This window comes from Acromyrmex echinatior, chromosome 17 (genome assembly GCF_024713525.1).
Source record: "Acromyrmex echinatior isolate Ae372 chromosome 17, ASM2471352v2, whole genome shotgun sequence".
Classification (NCBI taxonomy): domain Eukaryota; kingdom Metazoa; phylum Arthropoda; class Insecta; order Hymenoptera; family Formicidae; genus Acromyrmex; species Acromyrmex echinatior.
Window position 1 is genome coordinate 8,748,890 of NC_141868.1, and position 25,888 is coordinate 8,774,777.

Consider the following 25,888-nt stretch of genomic DNA (forward strand, 5'->3'; position numbering starts at 1 on the left):
GTTGACCCACTTTCGAGAGTGTCAAAGAAAATTTATGCACCATGAAAAACAAGCGAAGACGTGCATAACACGTTCGCTTATGAATATGTAAACAAAATACGAAGAAAAATATGAGTCACTCTTGTGATGCTTTTATATCGACATTTGCTTAATCTGAATAAAATAATAAGAGTTTGCTATGTTACATATTTGCATTAGAATAGTTTCTTGAGATAACATAATGTAAAATTAAAAAAGAAGAAAATATTAAAAATAGATGTAATGTGATTTAGTGCAAGTTGGAGAAGATAATATCGTTCCCTTTGTTTATACACAACTCAAGGAATATGACTGTCGAGTTATTACTATAAGTTAGAAAAAGATCGCTGTATCAATCATCAAAAGTTAACTAACTTAGTTTTACAGTTCTTCAAATGACACTTGTATCGTTCTTAAAGAGATCATAATAACCTTCTACAAGAGTGACGTATTTCAAATTGTGTAGTTTTTATAAATAAAATAGAATCTATTACAGAGAACATTTAAAGTTAAGTTTTGATGACCGGAATTTGAAGAGGAAATTGTTTCACTTTGAATTTAATCATTTTAGCTGATTAAGGTAAACATAAATTATTGTTGATATTTCGAGTTATGTTATTTTTGATGAATTATTCCAGATTTGTTATAATTGCGTAGAAGATTAAAATTGTCGCAATTAAAAAAGGGTAGTTTTTTAAAGATTGTGAAACGAAAATGACAAAAATTACATTTAATCATGTTTCTACGAGTATATCTCTTTTTCATATTGTTTGATTAATCAATTTTTTATTAAGTTGAAAAATAGTTTTTTCTCCTTTCTAAAAACCTGAATTTGAGTTGTGTCATTTTTGAAATTAAAGAACGTTATAAGAATAGGAAGGCACAAAGAACGGATCCTTTTGTAATTTCGTAATGATAACGCGACGCTAATGAAGAACAGAACTCCTTTTGGCGAACGAACTGTAACCGTCGCCGGTTTTCGAACGATCGAACTCGAACCACGTCGAAAACGACCAGCACGAGTGTCGGCAGCTTAACGAGGGGCTCGTCCTCGAGATTTTAATTTCCGACCGACATCCGCTTCCATTTGTCTTGGCCTTAATCGAGGGACGACGAACAGATATATTCTCGGTATTTGTCGAGAGCCAGGACGAGCGGAATTACGAATAAGGCTCCTGGAATTTAAGGATCGGTACGAATTGTGGGTATCAATGGAGGTACGTGTTTGAAAATTTAAGCATTCATAATCGTCCTTCTTCGAAGCTTCCAAGCTTCATAAGTCTGTGGCTGATCAGATATGCGGCCGTAAAGGATCTCTTGCTGTGGATTAAACAGCTAACTTATGTGAAAGTTCCTAATTTTCATAGCAATATCAACGTGTTGTCTGGAATTTCTAATTAAAAATACGGGATCAGCTAAGTACTTAATGTAGAGATTCTACGTACTTGATTGCTAAAAAATTAAATACTAAAAAATATCAGAATTAAGAACTTTATGTTTGTAAATAAATAAATGCTAAAAAATGTAAATAAATAATTGCTCCAAAGTACTGTTATATTTCGTCAGTATCACAATAGATACTGAAAATTATAGTAATGTTTGAAAGTACAATAAAATGTGAAAACTCTATTTTTCTACTATTCTGTTCATTTTTATTCGTCATTTACTGAAACTTTAGAGTGGTACTGTAATTGTAATAATGGAGATTTTAATAAAAGTATTGTGCTCATGGATTAAGATTGCGAAGATACGACAGATCCCTATATATTTGGCACAAATAGACGTTTCAAATAAGCATCTTTTACCTCAAAGCCCTAGACTCGACTTCTATATCCTGATTATTCATCCATCGTCGCGATATATCTCTTCGCAATAGTGATGTTGACAGTGACGAGTCGGTGGCATCGGTGGTAATGGAGTAGGCGGGCGCAAAAAGTATGAAGAAAAGAGGAAAAAGGAGGAGAGAAGCGTCGAAAGGAAAGAGATGGAACAGGAAAGAGAGCGAGAGAAAGCTCTCAAAGTGAAGAAGAGCTCAGCCGGCGGCGTCATGCTTCCGTAATTGAACTACTTCCGGCCAATTATAAAAACCGCTGACTGGCGCGTACTTGTTAGTTGTTGGACGAAGATGGAAACACTCTCAGCTTTCAGGGCATTGGTTGACCCCTCTACTCCTTTCTACCCGGCTCGACCCTTCGTTTCCTTGGACCAGTCCCTCCTGCTTCCCCTTTTCACCATGTTCGATTACCCTTTCTGCTTTTCTTCTGCAAATTTCCGGTAATCGCAGAGCGAAGAAGCCATTTGCTAAGTTATTATCATCGACGTGAACGACTAATCTTCGACTTATGGATTAAGACCGGAGATAATAAAAAAGAAAACTATCACAGTTATTTCATTTTGGATCTCCTTTATGTAACATTCACATTTAGAGATAGTTTTGTATTTATTAATAGTAAAGATTAATTGGTCATGATATACCTATTAAGATAAAACGTATTTCAGATATAAATATTATTCTTTGTTTTTATATATTTTACATATAAATATTCATTTGGTTGTTTATACTTTAATTCCTTGATGTGATCATAAATTTAATTTTTTATAATATGAAATAAATTTAAATTATTTTATTTAAAAGAAAATATACATATATATTTAATAATAACTGTGTAAATTTACATTCTACAAATATTTCATGTAAGAGGAGATTATTTTTGCTATATTGAATTATTGTCCTTATTTTTCTGGCTGTGTCAATATAGTCTCGCGCACGTTTGCCGGCTTTATTTGCGCGCGTGCTAAATTAACCTAAGAAGGTAATATTTCTCAGAGTCACGGAACGTCTGGCTAGAAAAGGATTTATCTCCTGCGAAGACGAGGCTGGATGAAATAAAGAGGGCGAGGAAGAAAGAAACAAGGCAGGGGGAGGAGGGGGGAGAGAGAATTTAGGCCGGGAGATGAGAAAAGAGGGTACGGTGGAAGAACACGCAGTATCTCTTTAGTCCTTTCGGCTCCTTTGCAGAATCCAGCTTGCATATGCATGGTAGAGGATGAGTAATGCGCAGCGTGCATACCATAAATTTAATATGCCGAGCGGAGAGGCTATCTGAATCGAACTACGGTATGATGCAACAGAAGGATGAAGGGATAGCGGGAGGCAGAATGGGGAGGATAAATTCTATTCGTTGCCGGCATACGTGCCTTATGTACGTACACATAATACACGGATGCGACGCCACGTTCCTCTGTGGTTTCCCCCGCGCACGGTGTCATGTGACGCCCTTTTACTAATATACCAGTTGGTGTACGAACTGCCGACCCACCCTAATAGCGCACAAACCGGGGTGCGTGTCGGGTTTCCGGGGTATACATGTACACAGAAATGAATACACTGTCCCTTGTGCGTTCTAACAGAATATAGTTTGTCCGCACGACGTGGAAACAAGGCATTTGTCAATTTTTAAAGTCATTTATACAAGAATTTCAGTGCTTTTATATGGCGGCTATTTAAGCGAGTATTTTAACGAGTTACGATTATTTAGATCGTGCTCTTTTAAAAATATACAGAAGAAAAAGAAGAAAAAGAAGATATTTTTATAACGAAGAACTATAATGCGAACTAAAGAATCAAAAGTAGTAAAATAAAACACTAATATTACACATATATAAGAAGAAGAAAATATCGTTTTACATTTATAATAATTTATTGTACTGTATAGGGGATATTATTATGTATTATATAAGTCTTTATTATCCTTATTTTTATCGAAATTACTTTATTTATCCTAAAGTATCACAGACACAAAACAGGTGGTCCATAACGTGTAGATATCTAGTTTAGCAGGTACAATGCTTAACACAATTTAGCATAGAAGCAATTTACACGGCATTATGCTGTAGAAGGAACGTATAGTCAGCCGATAACCCGCGTTCACGACGGGTTATCACGCGGTAAAGGTTCATAATCAACGAGCGATCGCATCATAGCGTCCTAATCGGCTCCTGCATAGCCTACACAGGTTGTTTGACGATTAATACCTTAAGGTCGCCACACAGCGCCATATTTATCCAGCCGGGCACGGCCAAGGTTTGCGCAAGCATCGAAGCGCCCTGTTCCATGTTTGCTTCGAATTCAATTAAACCCAGATTAATCCCAAACGGATCGAGAGCATAGAGAGAGAGATACATCGTGAATCCTTCCTTCTCCTATCCGACCTCTTCCGGCGCTCAACAGCTTCTACTCCTACAAGGGAGATTCAGACTAGAGACTTGATTGTGTCTCTTTTTCAACATGTAGAGGAAAAGGTGTCAATGTGGCTCACTGCTCTGTTAAGGCCTTACTCAAAATTCTATTATAACATCGATTGTTGTAAAAGATTTTTAACCTGTTCTTTGATAGGTATCAAAGTTGTGAAACAATTGCCGTCGCGACTGGCACGACCCTTTTTATTGATAATCGATATTTATCTGTTACGAAGTATATCAAAAGTTTCTTTGTGATTTTCAACATCAAGTTTAACGTAGTTCAAATTAAAATTCATAACAGGTTTATAAATTATTTAATACTTGTAAGATGTTATTTTTTTTATAAAGATGTTATTTATATAAAGAATTTTCTATATAATAATTTCAAAGAAACCAGATTCTATATAGGAATACAGGCTATTTTACTATCCCTAGAAGTAATTTATTGGCGATACATTGGTTAAACATTGACATGCAATTGGGGATATGTTGGACCAATATTGAACTAATATTGTGCCAATAAATTGTACTACTAGGGATTATTCAGATATAGTCATACCGTCTCTTTTCATTCAACAAACAATTTGTCCTTCACTTTATGAACTGTAATAATAATTTTAAGTGTGTTAGATTAAACTTATGAATATATGTAAATTATCATTTGTGATATCATTAACTAGAATATAATTAAAAAATAAAAAATTACACCAAAATAAAAGCAAAATGGGAGACCCACGGTATCATCTTTTCTTCTTTAGTTAGACAGAGACAGACAGAAAGGGAGGGAGAGAGAGAAATATTTAAAATTTCTTATTTTAAACAAATGTAGAGAGTTGCGTTATATTAAACACTGTATACATACATATGTAATTGTGTAAAAATTATGATAAGAACAACGAAACTATATCTACTAGTAAATGCAAACATTTTATCCTCTAGAAATCCTCTTTGAATTATTTTTTAAAACAAATTACGAACACAACATCAGCGTGGAAACTCAGATTTGAAGCCAGCATTTAAAAAATCGGAATAGTGACGTCCGGCGTTTTTTTCATGGCAGAGGAAGCGTCAAAATAAATTCACAAAGGAGACGCGTCGGAAGTTCCGTTGACTCATAATAAAACACGGCCTGCCACTCAGGAAATATTCACGACTACGTTTCGAGTGGTGTGTAGGAAATAAAGCGGGAGAAGTCGAAAATTTCCGTTAGCATTTAAATTATGTCGTTTTGTCATTTATACTGCTTCCGCCTATCTCTTTTTTTTATTTTACTACGACAGCAATAAAAAAATTCGAGGTAGGCAGCAATGCCTGTTTTTTTTTTCATTTTGCACTATGATTAATAGCGCGCTATATCGAAGCCCTTTCTCGGCTCGTTTCCTCGCGTAATCTAGCTGCGTAATTTTTCCGGAACGGACGCAACATCCGGTTTGCGTTTCCCGCGAGATATTTGTTGAAGCGCCGTTGTCGATATTTTTTTATGATGGCTATTATTGATTTACCTCACTCCGATATCCGATGCACTATCACAGGGTCCCAAATCAAATTCTATGAAATAACACGCGATAGTGTCAATAAATATACCAATAAAATGCTAGTTCTTTCAGTTTAGAGCAACAAATAACCGCAATAGTTATTAATACAATTGCATCTCTTGAGATAATTAATAATTGCACGCGAAAGGAACGATATTGTTGCAGTATTTAAATATTTAATTAGATATAGATCTGAAAGTAATTTTGTTGAATTGTCAAAATAATTATGTAGAAAATTTAGACATATTAAGCAATGCTGCAAAAAGTTCTGATATTCTAACAATCAATTTAAGCGCCCTGCATAATTATTTTGATGGGCTAACAAAATTCTTTTCGTGCAGATCTAATATAAACTGTATATTATTGTTAGATAAAAGGAATATAAAAGCCAATGCTGATTTTTACGAAAAATTATTCTATCATTATTCAAATATAGGTATAGTTTTAATACAAACGTCTCTATTATTATCCTCAGTGTTTAGAATAATGAGTGTACGTATTATTAACACTGAGGAGATAATCTAATTATTATTCTAAACAATGAGGAGATAACCTAAAAAGAGGTTGAAATGTTTGTACTTAAATTATATATCTGAATAATGATAGAATAATTTTTTTCGCAAAAAGAGTGAGCATTATCTTTTATGCTTTTTTTTATCTAATAATTTGATTTATTCATAAAGCATTTGTAATTTAAAATTATGTATATTATATTTAATAAATTAAAATAGATAAATAATTTTGTGCTTTTGCTCAAATAAAAATAGTAGATATTAAGATATTCTCTATTTAAAGAATAATAAGATAAAACAAAACATAAAAATTCGAACAAAAGGTAATGAGAGTCAACGCAGATGATTACTCATGTTAATGACAATCTTCATTTATTTCGAACGTCTCAGTTCACTTTGGAGTCATCCTCAACGAATATTAAATACAACCACGACAATCGTCCATTGAACGCAAGTCACTTGCAAATTGAAAGAAATGAAGCGATTTTCATACTAAATAAATTTAAATTCATCACTGTCACATTATCAAGACTTAAATCACCAAATAATAAATCCAAGTGACTCATCTCAATGAAAAAGAAGCTTGGAAATATTAATTTACCACTTTACAGACGAACAGAGAAGGTTGAATATACAGAATAGACCATTTTCATCTTTCTATGCTGATAATATGCTCAAAAAGGGTGATTTTAGGGAAAATTTTTAATGATAAAAGTTTAGTGACTTCGGGGGGGACATAAGATGATATTATTAGTTTGACTTTGGATGGCGTCCCAAAGCGTCTTTTTTTATTATTAATAATAATTGTCAAATCTAAAAAGTCTATTTTATTGCTCCTATCTCCATTGTGAACAGTAGCCTCGCATGTAAGAAATTAAAAATTGTAAAAACATTATCAATCTTGTTAGAAAAAGCATAGCCATAACAATATCATCCACATATCTAAAATAAAACGGTAAGAAAATAAAACGGTAAGAAAATTTCTGTCATCTCCAATGCTTTCATCTCTAAATCTTTTACCACTAAATTAGCTATAATCAAACGTAGAGGCAAACTCATGGGGTACAAAATTTTTGTTTAAAAATTTCTCTATTAAAACTAAAATACGTTGAATCCAAAATCAATTCTAAAGTAAAAATTCTTTTTTCGGAATTGACGTCACATCCTTAAAATATTCCTAATTTTTGATACACTTTTCCTTGTTAATTCCAATGGGATGTTAATGAACAACGACACTACATAAAAAAAAAATTAATAGAAAGTCATTCTCTAAGACCGTACCTTTTAATTTTTGTATTATTTGAAAACTATTTTTTATGTTACTAAAAGCTTTCAATGAATTTTTAGAAATTATGTCATGTAAATAGGAAGCCAAAGATATAGAGGATTGTTCAAAGAAGAAGTTATAATTTAAAAGGGACAATTTTTCGGTTTATGTACCTTCGGAAAAACGTAAGCTCTAAGAAGGTTGTTTTCATTATATAATAATCTTTTGTATATTTGATCAGTAATAAACTTCTTCTTTTTCTAATTTAAAAATAAATCTCTAATTTTCCTGGTAAGAATGTTAATAAGATTTTTTGTTATTTTCACGTAAGTGTTTGCATCTCTCAACGTACTCATAATTTAAAAAATGTAAGTACTTCTATTTAAAGCCACGGTAATATTATCCTTATCTGCTTTAATGAAAATTATATTCGGATTCTTTTTTACAAATTTAGTTGTACAACTAACTAAACGAGTTAATCTTTTAGATACATTATTATTCCGAATGAAAGAAGATAACAAATTTTTCAAAATTAGAATAATCAAATTTCTGATCTTCAGGATTTCATACGGTGTAATTAATACGATTTTTTGAATATTACTTTCTATATTTTTAATAAATTCTATTAATATCTTCTTATTGTTAGTGGAAAAATTTTCAACTACAAGATATTGAATTTTCTTCAGAATGGTAATATCAGATAAATTAACAAACCAACCCTCCTTAAGGATATTTAATGAAGATTTGGACGAGCTCTCAGCAAATTCTTCAGGCTCTAATTTTACTTCTAATTGATCTTTAGCCGAGAAATCTGTTATTTCTATGAATGGAATATTGAGGTTCAACCGAACAGCCTTCAGTAACATGAATATTAAAAGTTGCATTGTTCATTAACATCTAATAAAAAATGTGAATCGGTGAATTTACTGTAAATCCTTTTTTATTTTTACGCAAAGTCCATTTAAGTTTATTAGACAAATTAATTTCTCCCATTCTCAAATGGAAACGTGTATTTTCGTTTTAGAATGTTAAAAAGAATCCAGAAATAATAATAGAGGCTATAAAAGTAAAATAATTTTTGATTTATAAGCATTTAAAATTAGCTTATATTATAATTCAAAAAGTTATTGTAGTCTCACATTTTTGTATTAGAAAAAACAATTCATTCTATAGTAACGATCTAAAATGAAAAAAAAAGTTTATAATTTAATAAATATTTAAGATGTTATGGAACGAATTTATTATCTAAGCTTTTAATAAACTTAATACGGAATAGTAAGATAAGAATAATTTTTTTAAATCTAATAAATAATTTAAATAATAAATTTAAGCAATAAATAATTTAGAAAATTAATAACTATTTTACTGAAATGAGATAAAATAGAACAAATGAAGATAAATACATATTGTAAGCAATATATATCAATATAGCATAACAATAACAAATGTGTATAATACATATATGTATATATATTGTATATATATATATATATATATATATATATATAAAATAAAAATAATATAATATATGATTTAGGTAATATAATGTTTTTGTCATAGTTTCGATGTGACATTTGGCATGAGCGGGCTGGTCGTAAATTTCGATTTAAGTTGGGAATCCGCGACGCGTTAATCGTTGATGTTGGCGCCGCGAGGAATAAATGCGTGAATATACCTGGAGGACGAACGATTCCACCACCCCGCACGACCGCAGGGGTAATTTGTCAGTTGACTTCGCGGCACATCCACTGCGATTTCGCGTGGCCGCGCGTAAACATCGCGCGCAGAAATTTGCGCCTGTCCGACACGTCAAAGTTTCGCAATTACTGCACTTCGCTGCTCGATATCACGTTCGCCTTACGAATAGCTTTAAGGCTCTTTATCAGTCATTTCGATGGCATGTGATAACGAAAAGAGAATTAAATCGTGCCAAGGAAAGGAGGATTTTGCTGAAGTATTAATAAATTTAAATACATATTGGAAAATATTTTTGTTTGATCACCAAAACAATAAAATTATGTTGGAATCTTAAACATGATCAGCAATGCTGTATAAAGTTTTGATATTTTAGCAGTTTAAGCTAAGTTCTATACAACTACATATTTTGATGTACTAACAAAAATATTTTCAGATTACAACTATCTAAATTTTTGGACTTTATAGCAAAACTGTCTCTTCCGTGTACGGTAAAAAATTAATTAGTTATTTTACATTTACCGAAGCATAGATTAATTCTTCCATAAAATGGAAGTATTACTATAAAAAAAAACATCAAAAGACGGTTTTGCTGGAGTATTTACAAATTTAGTCATGGATCTGAAAATAATTTTATTGAAAATAATTATGTAGGACGCTTAAATTGGTTACTAGAATTTCAAAACTATTTGCAGCATTGTTCATCGTGCTTGAGATTCCTACGTAACTATTTTGATAGTTTAACAAAATTATTTTCAGAATTGTATCTAGCTAAATTTGATAGTTCAGCAAAATCGTTCTTTTCGTGTAAGCGTGATTATTAATTGTTATAACAATATTTTACATATAAGAAATTATTATTCCATAAAGTTTTTAGTAGAATATTGTAGCCTAGTACAAATATGTATTATACTAATCTGAGAAATTAGCAATTTCACGAAGTCGGAGAAAATGCAAAATATTCATGAAGGCATGAATGGCTGTCAATTGACTTCAACAAACTCGGTTAGTTTTTTCAAAATACGTACGTTACAGAAACGTACTCGTGGAATGTGATTCGGTGCGCATTGATGGGCTAGAGCCGATCGGAAACGACCTAGTTGTGAGTTATCGGGTTTCGAAGTGCAAGAGTAAATCAACCGACTGGAGATTCGTTCGCTATATCGAGTTTGCTATCCGTCACTTCAGAATATGGCGCTTCGATAATCGCTATAGCTGCTTTGAGAGTTACATGCATTCTTATTGCAAGGGAATCCTAACAAAATTAATCCAACAATCAACGCAGAAGTTATGAGCTAATCACTAGGATATGTGACAAACAAATTAATGAATAGGCAGATCAGAAATTCCTATTTATAAAATATTGTAAAATGTTAGAAATACTATTATATACATTATAATATACTAAAAATATTGAATAACTTTGATATTATGTAACTTTGATTTCATTCAATTGCTATAGAAACACTTAATTTTTGTTAATTAACTTTTGTTAAAATAAAGAATATTTTTCAAATTAAACATATGTTGCATTTCAAAAAATTGCTGAAGAAACTTTTTGCAAAGAGTAAATTCTTAAACCTCCAAGAGTTCTAAAGGAAAGCCTGATTTTTTAATATCAGGACGTATACATACTTCACTTTTATTTATCTAAAATTTATCTTTACTTTGGAGTCCTACTACGAATTTGCGGAGGTTTGAATTTCGAAACATAAAACTTGCACATCTGTGAATTTCAGAGGGAGCGCGAATAGATCTTTGAATTGTAGAACGTAAAAATCCACATCGCGAGAAAAGTTGAATTTTGATGCGAAACCCTTGACTTTTTGCATTCTACGTAAGTACCGGAGACTTGAATTTCGATGAAGGGACGCAGTAGGTAACTACGGTTACTGAATATTGCATGAAATTAAAATCGATAAGAACACCACCGCGCCGGTTGCGAAATCACGCTTCACTCTATCGTAACTCTCTCGTGAACGATGATATATCGCGCTGGCAATTTTACCATTTCGTGCTCATTTATTTATCTATGAAATATCATACCTTTAATCAAGTATATAAGTAAGCCGATGCTAGCGAATTAACTTTGGTCACTAAATTTTCAATGTATAATTATCTGCGTTGCGTTATTAATTTCGTATTTCTTTAAAGAAGTACCTATACATACTTACGTATTAACGAAAAGAGCTGATAATTAACGGAGAATAAATGTATTCTGTATTTCTGTAGAGATAATTTCAATTATACATGTTAAAATTATCACATTTAGTTATGTTAAATTAAATAATCGTTTATTTTAAACAGATTACATTTATTCTATTCCTGTTTTTTTTTGTGCAAGCAGTTTAGACAAATCTGGTTATCCAGCTATTTTTCTGCATGTGATCAAGGGATGTGCAGGTGCATTTTTACGAAAGATAAAGTGCCTCGTATCCCTCGGGATCATCCATGCGAGGAGGGATCCTGAAAACGAGAGACGGACATCATGGGAATAGCCATCATGATCGAACGAGCTAAGGCGACAGCAGGTGGTGCAGGCAGGCGCGATTTCAGTCGCCTTTTATATTGGAATTCCTTGGATTTTTCTTACCGAGATTCCGAAGTCGGTGCGTTACTGCCATCGGATCTTTCTCTCTTTCTTTACAAGTTCTCGCAGAATTACAGCTTTAACTGCGTCTTCTATTATTCGTGATACCATACGTCTGCCATCTGTGGCTGTGATATGATATTAAAACCTTTCACACCGAAAGAACTTTACACAGTTTGTATAGATTTAGGCTCCGCGTACAGAAATGAGTCGTCAAATTATATAGCATAAAGGATAGATTTATCATGTTGAAGACATACGAATATTTTTTGTGGAGAGTGTTAATGACTGAATTTTTAAGCTTTGATAGTTCTGATGAATTATTGAATGAGTAGGGCAACGTCTAAAGATTATAATTACTTTCAACAAGAATTTAAAGATTTTAATTTTTAATATTTCTATTACACGATAAGAAAACATTGAAATTAGTCATTTCTTGTAGGTTTTTGAACGTTGAATACGAATTCGTTTTTTTCCTAGATTACCTATAATATAATATACAATTGATATATAATTATGTGATTGATCCAAAATAGACTTCTTTCCTTGAAAGTATAAAAAAAAAGTATAAACGTAAGAAAACTTATCATGTCATAGCATTAAACATGGATGAAATAAGCATGCAGATTTCGAATTTTTATACGAAAAACGTAAAAGCTTTCAATATTTTGAATCTACAAACCACACGATTGGTTAAACGAGAAAAAGACACTTTTTGCTTACATCGAAGAACTTCTTCGGTCGGATATTTCGGGACAGTGACGGAAGATAAGAAATGCAGTGAGATGCACGAAGATCCATCTTGGAGATCCTTCCGGGTATTTTCATCTCTTAGCGATATTTCGAAAAGTCCTCTACGCGAGTTCTTTCTTGCCGATATGATCAGCGGTGCGGAAGACACAAACCCGAACTGGTTCTTTACTTTCGGCAGTCGAGGATAAAACAAACATGGCTCTCACAAAAACCGCCACGCGCAAGAATTCCTGTTTATTCGCTGCCTCGCCGGCTAAAGTGTCTCGATCGAAGCAGATTCCGTTTGAGTGTCTTCCATTTTTCTTTTTTCGCTTCGTCGAAAATCAAAAACAATTTAGACGATATAAGGATAAAGAAATATTGGCTCAACTCTTCAATCATTGATAAATTAAATTGCAATTTCTTCCTCCATTCCATAGAGGAATGTGATATTTAACTCGAACGTGATCACTAATTTTTGTTTACGTAAACTATCACCTAGGATGTTTTTATATCGCAATTAAAAATTACTGGATTATTAGCAATATATTGTATATTAATTACATAGAAAAAGCCTGTAAATAAGTTGACACAGGAAGTACGTATGTAAAAGATTATAATTCAATACAATGATAAAAAAAACGAAATAGTATACAATACAATAATTCGAAATAGTAAAAAAAATACGCATACGTTTCGATTCTAGATTTGGGTCCTCTTTAGTACAAAGTAATAAAAAGAGAGTAAATATAAATGTTGCAAATCGCTAATGTTCTTAAAACTATAATTTTTACGATATCTATCATTATTTTAATGAAACTATTAAGTTCTGGTATTATCGTGAAAGTAACCTTTTATGGAGCATGTCATCGATGTCAATTAAATTGCCAAATTTACTACATTATGATATTTTTTGTTGTATTTGATTTATTCAAATTTTATTTAAGAAATAATACAAATTAAATGGAATTAAGTTAAACTTTTTTTGCGTTTGATAGACGATATCAAGAAATGTTCGATCGTTCGCGTGCAAATGGAAACATTTTATGACAAACTATATATTATATTGTATATTATTGTATATTATTGTTTTCCGATTTATTAGCTTGAGAACATTACAAATAAGGATTTAATCATAATTTTAAAAAAAGTAGAAACCAAACAAATATTAAATATAAGCGCGTTAATTTATTATGACAATAAAATAATAAATACATACTTTAATTAATATTAATACTTTTTTTTTGCGGATACTCGGTAGCATTGCATAATTAATGGTTCGTAAAGAATATTTAAAAAGAAAGAAAATATGTTAACGATTCATATAAAACAATATTTTACAACAATTTACATTTTCTCACCGCTGGGATATAAAAACATCCCGAGTGACTATTTTCAAGTTAAGCTGCGAATTTTATGTCGGAAATCCAAAACAACGAAGTAATTAAATGCAATTCATTTTGCATATGTGTCTGAATTACATTTATTATAATGCAATAATTTATTGAAAAATTATCCACATATTGAGAAATTCTACTCTTTTACATTTTCGTCATAGCTTATACTATGGAATTATATATTTCAAATTAAGCAAACACATTATAGCATTGATTTACCTAACAAGCTGACAAAATAATTAAACAGGATTTGTGCTTGTTCGCAAAATACGCTTAAATATACTCTTACATGTATAACATATGAATTGAGAGAAAGAGGTACATGCATGTGTAACAAAATAAAGCGCTATTATTCGACTACTATCTGTTATGTATAGTTGCGGTTTGTGTTTAGCCTCGATTGGCCAGAGGCCAAAAGATTTTTGATATTTTTTGGCAACGTTCCAAACTGCATAACCGAGTAAAATGTTTCGTTACCTTCTCAACCCCTTCTTCTCTACTTTCTTCCTTCCGCGACGCCGACTTTATCAAGCTGCAATAATCTACTACTGTAATTTAATGAGTCTCTTTTCGCTCTAGTGCACTTGTATCGTCTTGTTTTAACTAGTTTTGCACTGTAAGTTTTGCACGAAATAATATCTTATAAAATATTGTGATCATGATTGTAGTTTGAAAGATGTCTTCAATATAAATAATATTATATTTTGCTCTTTTATTTATATATATTTAATATTATATTATTTAATACGAAATAATTATGATAAACGTTTACATTTTAATATTGCATATATTATTGTCGTTAAATATTCTATATTACACATAATATACGTTTTAATTTTAAATATTATATACGTAATTATATCATATGTACCATTTATAATTATTTATCTTTAATAATCAAAATTTAAAACATTATTTTATATTATATATTTATACGTGTTATACAAAATTTATAAAAATTTTATTTTTTAAAGAAATTAAAAAAAATTTTTTTGTTTATCTTGTTCATTTGTTTATCTTTAATATTAAAAAGTTTAAACGCATTATTTTTATATATTGCATGTTTATGTATTGTATGTGTGGTAAAAATTTTATAAAAACCAACGTTTTTTAAAAAATTTTAAAGAAACTGTTTGTTCATCTTGTTTATTCGTCATGGTTGATCGTTTTTATTTCTTCATTTCTATTTTCTCAGAGCGATTCTGTTATTCGTATCCATTCCAATCAATATCTAAGATCTCAATTCATCATGTTAAGGGCAATTATCTTATTTGCTACTACCCTAAATTATAACATTCCTTGTGCTGAAATTATCAATCACTGAAATCACAATCGCTTTTTCTGAACGAATCTTACGGTCGATTAATAACCAATTCTCGTATTAGACGAACCTAGTAAGGAGTCGGCTCGAATTCTATAAGGGGGCGAAATGAGATAGGGAGAAAATCGATCAAGAGTGATTGAGACGTATCGTGCGCTAAACGGCTCAGAAGTTTCGTTTAATAAATTTTCTAGCGCAAATCCTCCGCGCGAACGATATTTCCGAGAAACTTTGCCCCTTTCTGGAGAAATCACTTAACGTTAGTATCGACGATACTGGAGTGCCAGAATTGAGAAACTGGGAACGAAGAGAGGGGAGGGCGAGAGTCGAAGGAAATGTGACGGCGTGTTGCCAGCAGCGGAAATCTTGCAGGATCGTGGATAAAGCTAGTGGTCTCTTAAAGCTTCTGAAAAATTTTTCTAAAGTCGGAAATAGAGTACGTTGAGATAAATATATAAGGTGATGTTAGAAAAGTTTGGAAAAAATAAACACAGTAAAAATTCTTTCTTTATAAACTAACATATATATATATATATATATATATATATATATATATATATAAAGTATGTTAGTTTATAAAGAAAGAATTTTTACTGTTTTTATTTTTAATTGTAAGAATTATATATATATATATATATATATATATATATACATATATATAAAATTCTTACAATTTTATAAAAAAAAATTTGAACATAAACCTTTCTGTATTTAGCTTTTTAAAAGATATTTTACACAAATTTTTCAGTAAATAGTAAAAGAAACTGTAGAATAATAGCTTGTGGAGTAAAGTAATCCAATAATAATAAATCCGGCAATCTACAGCAATCCGCAGTAATAAACTTTAATGAAAGCGGGACAAACAATGCTAAAGCTGCTTATTGCAGCGTCAATAAATGCCAAAAGTAGGAAAAAACGTTCCTATACAATTATAATCTGACAAATATGCGGATTATATTTCCACCGTTCCCCTTTATCAGAATCGTTATAATTTGTTAATGGATAGGTAAATATATTTGATTAACATATGACGATGGAAAATAATCCAGCACCGTGGAGGGCCATAACTCACGCGAAAATTGATTTAATATTTTAATATCTAATGGAGACGTTATGAATATTATTTCATTTCATTTTATTTCATTTCATTTCATTTCATTTCATTTCATTTTTAAATTTTTCGAATTATATTAATATTTCTTAATTTCCTAAAAAATTTTTAATCAGTTTAAATAAAAGAAAATATACAACAAATATGTAAGATATCTGTATAAATAAGAATAGACAAAATTAATTTTTATTATATAACATAATTATTATATAATATTGGATCAATGCAAAAGTTCGTGCCCGATTTACTATTCAAAGTTCAAACAGTTGCAATTTTGTCAAAAATAAACGAAATTTAAATTTAAAAAAAAGATTATAAAGCTTGAAATTTCTATTTTCGAATGGTTACTATATTTTTTTAGTTTATATAAAGTTTGTAATTTTTACATATAGAAAACTACAAGCTGAAAAAAATAAAAAATTTTCTTTCCACTTTGTAGCATGCCCAAAAAAATTTTAAGAAAATTTTCGACTCTCTATCGTAAAAGCTTAAACCTATCCCTACAAAATCATTTTTAAAAAATGTTCTTACGATTTTTTGTTACTGAATTGTTGCAAATTAAATAAAATGAATATTTTGACTTTGCTCATAACTCTATCAAAACCATTATAATTTAAAAAAAATAGATTACATACATTTTCTTACCAGATAGAGTAAGATTTAGATTTTTATTTTATTTTTAACAAAAATAGCAGCTGTTTGGAATTTGAATAATAAATCGGACACGAACTTTTGCATCGATCCAGTACATACGAAAAAGAATAACAAAAATTACATGAAATAATAGGTTTATTTTTTATTGTTGCACTGGACTGTACTAAAACTTTCTTTTTCGCTTTTATCAAATCTCAAATACAGACCTGTTTCATTTCAAGTATAAAAATATAATTCAGCTACAAAAAGTAGATTTAATAGTAAGTAAAAATCCACCGAGAAATGTTCAACACAAATAAGCAGAGAATGTCATATTCAGACATATTTGGTTAAAGCGAGTTTTGATACTTAATATTTGTGTGAACTTTACAATTTTCTGTTCAAGCAAACTGCGCTCTGGTTATTTGTCGGTCTTAAAACACTGTCCTCAATTGAAACCGGAATATATAATATCACAAAAATATAATATCACAATTAAATTAACAAACAATTTAATCCTTTAATAGAAATGTTGGACTTTAAAGGCACAATCGATATTTTTTTTATTGTGAATTCTGGTGAAAGTAATCTTAAACAATAAGTAAAATACAATTTAACTTATTTCTATGATAATAAAGCCTTGTTGTTAAATTAAGTAAGATGGTTTTTTTCGGATTTTTATGTAATCCGAAACAATATAAGAACCTGCACCAAAGTTTAATAATTCAAATTGCAGATAAAGAATGAAAATTTCACATTGTCAACAGACAGTTAATATTATTAATGATACTGTGAATGCATCTTTTATATAAAACACTGTAAAGAATTAATTCGCACTCAACAATATAAATGTAACATAATACATGGTGTTACATAACAGTTATTGAATGTGAAATTATCACATTGATGTTATGTTACTTTTAGTGTGTTGTCCATTGAAAGTTATTGAAAACATAAAAAAAAATATAAATTTTTAAATTTTGGCAGTAATATTTATTCATTTCTTATTAATTGTAAAAGGAATTAATGTCACATATAAACTTGAATTTTTCTGAAATCTTTCTGACATCCTTTCCAAATATTTCATATAATGTTTACTCTACAATATATTTGTCACAGAATGGATTTATCTATATGTTTGCATTATCCTCTTAATTAACTGTCTCCAAACTTAAGAGTTTGTTCTGCAAGAGTTAAACTCACAATATTCTTGAAAAAACACCGCGCTACTTGGGTAGCACGCAATTGTGGGGATTCGCGGGATGACGGGAATAATGAGGCAGAAATCATTTAAACAAATGCCGGTTATTATCGGCGAAAGTTCCGACTTCCTTCCTTCCTCAACGACATTTCTGTCTTCTAGTCTTCGCCACGGGCAACGACTGCTCCCCGCCGAACTTCACCAACTTTCCGAACATTGCGCAACCCCCTCCGACTGGAGGTGGAGGTGGGTCGCCACCACCGCGCCGCCGCTTTAACCGCAACTTCGTTCGCCTTCGTGTATCTGCGACGCGAAATCCATTATAATGCGCGGTAACTTTGTACTACGAACGAGTTCGGGAACGTCGTCGCTCCGTTTTGCTTGTTTCCGTTGCCGCGACTCAGTTCTTCCGAACGGCAGGACGAGAGATGCAGAGGAGCTGCCCCAGGCTTGCAGAAGAGTTGTTCTAGAGTTGTGGAATTTGCTTCAGGATTTCGGAAGGATTGCAAAGGAGTTGGTCTAGGATTGCCAAAGAGTTACTTTAAGGTTTCACAGAACTGCGCATAAAGGGAATCTCTAAGAGAGTTACAAAAAAGATGTGCTAAAATTTTCCCAAGAATTGCCCAACAGTTGTGAGAGCATTAATTGCACAAAAGCATTTATTTTCATAATACTTATTGTCAGATATTAAGATTAAATTGTGAATTTCTGGAATTTTTATTGATCTTTTTTAAGAAGCTTGAAATTTGCCAAAGTTGTTGATGCAGCATTTGAAAGTTCGAGCATTTAAGTATTTTCCATGAATCTTAATGTACGTTGCTGATAAGCAAGAATTTAACGCAAAAAGAAGCACTTCCGTAAACAGACTCGATCATCCTCAGATCCTCTCTTTGGGATTTCAGATGAAGACCGTTCCAGATTTCGTGGCCATAAATCCGATATCCTCCTTTTAGTGCATTCCTATACGAATCGTCACACGCGATAGTCCGGGATCATAATGGCAGTGGCCTTTATATCGAGGTCATCGAATTTTTGTACTATACCATTTCGTATAAACGCAAGAAAGCGGGATTATTTGGAAGGTATCTGCGATGTAACCTGAATGTAAGATGGTGGTCAATCCGACGATTTATCGGTGTGTGGCTTGGACGCAAGCACGGACGGTGCTCATAAAATTCTGTAGGATTCGTCCTCGTAAACGTGAGTTTCTCCCGTCCAGTCGGAAGACGATTCCAAGTTAAACGTTGATCCGTTCTATTCCACTACAGTAAATATTACTGCTCTGCACCGCATCAATAATAAAGCATCCTTTTCTTCAACTCCTACTCAATTATATTGCTTCTTAAAGAAAGAATCTTTTTTCGTGCATTGTTATTATTCTAGCAAATACTAACCATATAACAGTAACATAATTCTTACAATTTTCCTCCCAACAATATAAAAGTAATATAACACATTATTATGTACTTGTTGAATGGGAAATTATAACAACAGTTAGATTACTGTTATACTTGCTATTTGCTACGTTACGTCGCTCTTTTCTTATTATTATATACATTTATTTATGCATTTTACTTACAAAATTGTTGGCTTAATTTTATAATTTAATTTGTGATTTTATTTAAGTAAATGAATTAAGTAAATCTTTTTACAAATATAATTCCTAAAGAGTTTAAGTTTGAAGAATCTGGGATGATCCAAGATTTCGGACCTTTAAATCGGATAGCTCAGAATCCCAAAGTCTCGGAAGTCTTTAATTAAAGAACGTAATTCGCAGGTTCAGACCTGGAAACGTCTAATTGTTTAATACTCAGTCGGCCATTAAACTTTTTCCTCGACCGAATGGCGGAACGTGATATCGGAGATTCGAGAGACGGATCGACGACGATGGTGCGATGTAAGTGGAAAGCCCGGGAATTAGTGGGGCAATTACTCGCTAGCTAGGTAATTAAAACGACCGCTGTCGCCGATTAACGCTCGTCTTATGTACATTTGCTTTCTAATAACCGTTAAGTTCTCCTCTTCACAATTGCCGCATTGTTACCACTATTGCTATATATCTGTCACTCGACAACAGTACCGTCCAGCGGCTTGTAGAGATGACTAAAGTTTGGTAGGTAGCATGATTGATATGTGTGATGGAGATTAAAAGCTTAAAAGGGTTTCGCTAGAGCAATTACATTTTTGTGGCTTCTCAATTTTGTTCCCACAGGATTTTATTATCTCCCTGCTAAAATTCTGTAGAATTAATTAATGTTAATAGTACTTTTAAATCTTGTTAATATGGTCTTTAATGACAGTTAAAAAATCAAATCCATTTAAAAAACTTAAAATTAATTTTATAGATGTATACATTTAGTAAAAATGTTTTGAATAAATTATTAAACATTTTTTAAATAATTTTTCATTTTATGTACTGATACCACGAGTCTGTAAGAGCCAAGAAATAATTGCATATAATTAAAATTATAAAAGACAAATAATCATTAAGGATTTGTAATAGAATCTCTAATCAAGTAGAGTAATAATTGCATAATTACAGTAGAGTCTCCTCAAGTATCCTTTCTCTGTGGTAGCAAAAATGACAAGTACTATAGTACCTTTCTTTTTTCCAAACGTAAAATCACAGTAACGTAACGTCATGTCTCGGTGCTCGGGTTTTACGAGTGAGGTAAATGACGTAGATTCTTCGAGGAGAAACTTAGAAGTCCCGTAGAAGGGACTGCAATGCTCTTCGGCTTCGGTCGCTAGCAAAATCGTAAAGACTCGAAGCTGCTTGCCACCTTCGAAGAAGATGTCCTTGTCTTCGTCCTCGTCCTAGAGTTCATCTTTTCAAGGTAGCCGGCGAAGCGACCGTAATTCGAGTTAATGGCCATCGAAGAAGAAAAGGTCCGGTGATCTGATCTCCGCTTGAAATATTGCTTTCAACCTCCTCCTCTCCAATGACTTTCGTCTCTTCCCTCTCTTGTCCCATTCGTGCGTCTCTTCTTCGTCCTTTCTTCTCTAGTCTCGCGACAGCAGAAATGAGCTAGAGGGCCTGATTAATAGTCCTTTCTACCAAACTTGGGAGGAATCAATGGCCGACGATGACAAGGCCGTTTATTGCCTTACATTGGGGAATCGACTAAGAAGAGGCTAGATTGAAGGGGGCTAAGAAAAGAGTAGCCAACGACAATTGGACGAAAAGAACTTAATTCAGTCCTAATTTAACTAATTCGAGTGTATGAGAATTTATTTGTTACATGATAAATATATTTCAAAATAGAGCTATTTACTTTGTGGTATCTTTTATCACACAATACCTGCACTTTTATCTAAATTTTATATTTCAAGTACTTCATTATTTTGTAATTCACTGATTCCATTCTTTTAATTAAATAAAAGAGATCTCTTTTCGTTGTAGAAAAATTTTGCGGAAAATATTGCTGATTTAACGAGTATGACTTAATTACTGTTATGATATAAAACAATTCTATTATAATTTTTTCAACTTAATTGTTTCTTTTTATTATATACTTTGCCAGTCAAGAATCGTTCTCTACTCTCTCTCTCTCTTTCTCTCTCCCTTTCTCTCTTTCATCAAATCTATATCAAATATTTGGAACGCTAATATTTGAAAGGTATCTTTGTGTTGGGTCATAAATCGTTAATCCTAGGTCAATTGTAATCAAAGAAAAAAAGATCTCGAAAGGGAATAGACTTTGCGTTAATCGTCACTTTATTGTCATCCCAGAACGATTCTTTCTGTAACTCCATTATCGACGCCTCTCTAATCACATTGTGCTACCAATAAAAGAGCCACGAGGGTTGAAAGGTGCACCGTGATGGAAACGTCCCGCAGTTTCTCTTTCCTTTTTAATTCTTTCCTACCTTTTTCACCCTCAATATAATGAAAATTACTCTGGTGCTAATGCGTGGAAGATAATTTTAATTCATCACATTTTGATTTGACAGAAACAGATTTATAATGTAAGAGATTCAACTCAACGACAAAATGATTGAGTCCTTGGAAGGTCTGAACTCTTCTTGATGTTACAAATTTAATTTAAATTCATTTAAACAGTTCGATAATTTAGTTTATTCTTTTAAAGAGAGACAAAATAATATTTACTTTTATATTCTTAATTCTGAGATGGATTTATTGTGGATTAAATAAATTAATATTGTAAATTGGATAACTTACACGTGTATATACAGTATATTTAAAATTTATTATTAATTGTTACAAATAAAAGATTTATTCAAAAAAGAAATATCCAATTTATATAACAGAAAAGGAAGTATATGCATGTGAGTAATGTGGAAAAAATTAAAATAATAATTTATTTGACCCAAATGCAAATAAAGAATTGCAAATGAATGCCTGCGAAATTAGAATGGGCGAAACTGAATTTTTTTTCGCGATATTAAGGTGGAAATTTTCCGCAGAGAGCCAATAAGCTCGAAGTAGGCGGGAATAAATTCGGTGGCGCAGACAGGAAGCAGAGGAACAAACACGGCCACAGCAGCCATAAACTGTTAACAAGCGTTCTACCGGTAACGCTGAAAATTTCACGTAACAGGCACGACTGTCGTTCTTATTTCCCCCGCGTCCTACCGTGCAGACTGGGAATGTTTCATTTATAAAATCCACATTCTTTTATGTTCGCTATAAATGCGTAAAGCGCTACTTGTCTCTCTTTGCACTCATGGCGAAATTTATGCGACCATACTTGCCCGCATCGGACTTGATATTGCTACTTAACAGTCACCCGTTATATTTTCACGAGGCAACGCGACTGTCTCGTATTTCATATTCTGGATTATGCCGAACCCTTCAGCGCGTGGCGAGAATCACCCCATGGGGCTCCTTTCCCCAGAAAAATTTCTATTCCCTCCAAAATAATTGCTGTATAACGCCAGGAAGATTAAAATTCGAGAAAATTTATACGAAGAATACATTTTTTTTATAATTCTGTATAGCTCCTTAAATTTGTTCGACTTTTCAATTTACCTCGATTTTTTTTATTATATGACATCATAATATTTAGAGGATAAGTTAGAGAGATATTCAGAAGTACTTGAACTTACAAAATTTCGTGAAAGCAACGATCCAGCGATATACTTGGTAATGGCGGATAGTTCTTATCACGGATCTAAATTGGGTCGTCGAAAGTATAAAATATGTTCCCTGGAAAATGTGCGAGGTGATAAGAAGAAAGGGATGGCCGAAAGTGGGTCGTCGAGGAAGAAAGATACACAGACATCGAAGAAACTAATGGGTTATGGTGCGATTAGGTACAATTAGCTGCGTAATCGTAGTCGCGACTGGAAACTCTCCTTCGTTTGCGCTCATACCGTAGTCATCGTGTTATTTTATCTCGCCCCGGTTAACGAGATAAGAAAGTTTTCCAAAGATTACCAAACTTATTCTTGCCATTAAATTGCATGCACGGACCGAATAACAATATAAATTTCACTTCCTCCTTTTCTCTGCAAATGCAATTATATATTAGAATTTTGACTGATAAATAGACTTATGTAAACTGATTTTATGTTACTTTTCAAATATTAAAGAGTACAAGAAACATATTAAAAGAAATAAAACTTTAGCTTAAATAAAAAACCCGAGAGAACTTGTATCGTAAGAACCATTTATTCTGTGATTCAATATATTTTCCTTTGGTACTTTTGACATCTCCTAAAATGTAAAGAGAAATCATTTTTACAGTAAAACAGCGTGTCCTATTTTTAAATCGAAAATTTAGCCAGTAGTCGCTTTCAGATGATATATTCGGGGATTACACGAAGGCTGAAGGAGATGCCCTGGTTTGCGGCAAAAAGATTTACAGAAATAACATCTTTTCCAGATTCTAATTTTTCTTATCATTTATAAAATGGTCAATCTATTTGAAAACGAGGAAATGAGTTCATTATTTATAATTTAAATCCTTTTATTAAATTATTATATGCATACGTTCGTCATGATTAAAATAGCCATAAACTCTGGACTTAAAAAATTACTGATATTTAGTGCAAAATATTAATAAAAATATTTTATATTCGATACTGTAATATTGATACAAAAGTAATATTTTGAATTTTTAAATTAAAGATGAGTAGATATATTTTTTCTTTCTCTTTTATGATTCATAGTTTGTAATGTCACAAATTATTTATTGTACACTTCTATTTTTCTGTATTATTAAATATTTTCTCCCTTTTTCATCATCCAACTTTTTTTATTATTTATTACAAGTTATTTCATGAATCTGGAAAAAGTATTCAATTCTAAGGCTGACTCTGAAGATGGACTTCTCGAGAAACTTATCTTGTCAGTATCGCAAGTTTATATCCGTCCTCCGGAAAAAGCGGCACGATGTACAAAGCGGTTTACGATCCGGCAAGGGTGTCGGTGTGTTTCCACCCCATTTTCAACTTCATCCGAGACCGGATTATCGCCCAAGCTATACGACATTACGCTGTGAAGCAGTATTTTTGCGGGCGTGTAACCTGGGCCTCCGAAAATCCCAAGCTCGTTGTCGGGGTAATTCTATTATTATAGTCGGCTGGAGGATGTTAATCCTTCCATTTTGTGTCTTCTGAAAAGGAATGGCGACCACCCCGTAATTTCACCGACGTCCTGCCGAGTAGTCGAGCTATTATCTAGGTCATTCTAATAGTACTGCATGCAGTGCCCAAAGTGTTGCAAAACTGTCGTATTACTTCAGTAATGTTACAATAAATCAAGTATTTTGTACGATAAAGGCAAAATTGGAAGACATTAATGGCAAAAGTAAATATGAATTTGACGTAATAGCAAACATAAAACATTCTTCTCTTTATTTCTGATTATATGTATAAAATATGATATAATAATAATTCATTTTTTTAATTTTGTAAAATAATAAATTAAAAATCAGCATACATTGTAATATGTAAATTGCAATAAAATTATTACTAAAAATATACTGTTAAATATCAGAGAAAAAACGATAACCTAATCGTCGGAATTAAATAATATTTTATTACATTTAACTTCCATGTATGTGTTAAAGTATAAATCAATATATCTATATCGTTGAGTTGTTTATTTTCAATGTGAACGATGTTCATATTAATGTATTTAATAAATAATAAACTAAATTTCAGTGAAATTTGATACATATCTTAAATTGTTTAATTCTGTTGTTTTAGTTAAATTAACGACGTATTGAGCAGTGGCGACCCATAGAAGTGATTAACAATAATTCAAATTGGGTATAATGTTATGAATTTAATAGTGTATTAAGGAAATTATGTAAATGCTAACTAATTCATCATTTAAGAGTGCATTACGGACGCAAGATAGATCGACGTTATAATGCCTAATCTCAATTTCCGGCATCCATATTTTACCCGTGGATTATTCTAGTTGTATATGAAAATGATAAGTGAGGGATCACAAATTCGGTGGCAAATGTAATAATAATTCATCATGGAGCAAAAAGTGGTACAGCCGAATCGCATGAATCTTCGAATGTTATTTGCGCGGGGGAGGAAGCGATTACGCCGGGCGGAAATGGTGGGTACCACGTGATTCTCGACGTGCCGCATCGAAACAGGCGTTGGACAATAAAGTCGGAAGCGCAGTTTGCTTGAAACCAATCGCGCGT

The 25,888-nt window shown here is 32.0% G+C and overlaps 1 protein-coding gene and 1 long non-coding RNA gene across 3 annotated transcripts in view; one reads left to right on the top strand and one right to left on the bottom strand.

Annotated features, from left to right (window-relative positions):
* Positions 1–25,888, bottom strand: part of Nlg3 (Neuroligin 3) — a 386,793-nt gene that overhangs the window by 127,301 nt on the left and 233,604 nt on the right. The window lies entirely within an intron of this gene.
* Positions 16,017–20,587, top strand: LOC147906982 (uncharacterized). The gene is made up of 2 exons (XR_015548054.1): positions 16,017–19,065; positions 19,157–20,587. It is a non-coding gene; the product is annotated as an uncharacterized LOC147906982 (long non-coding RNA).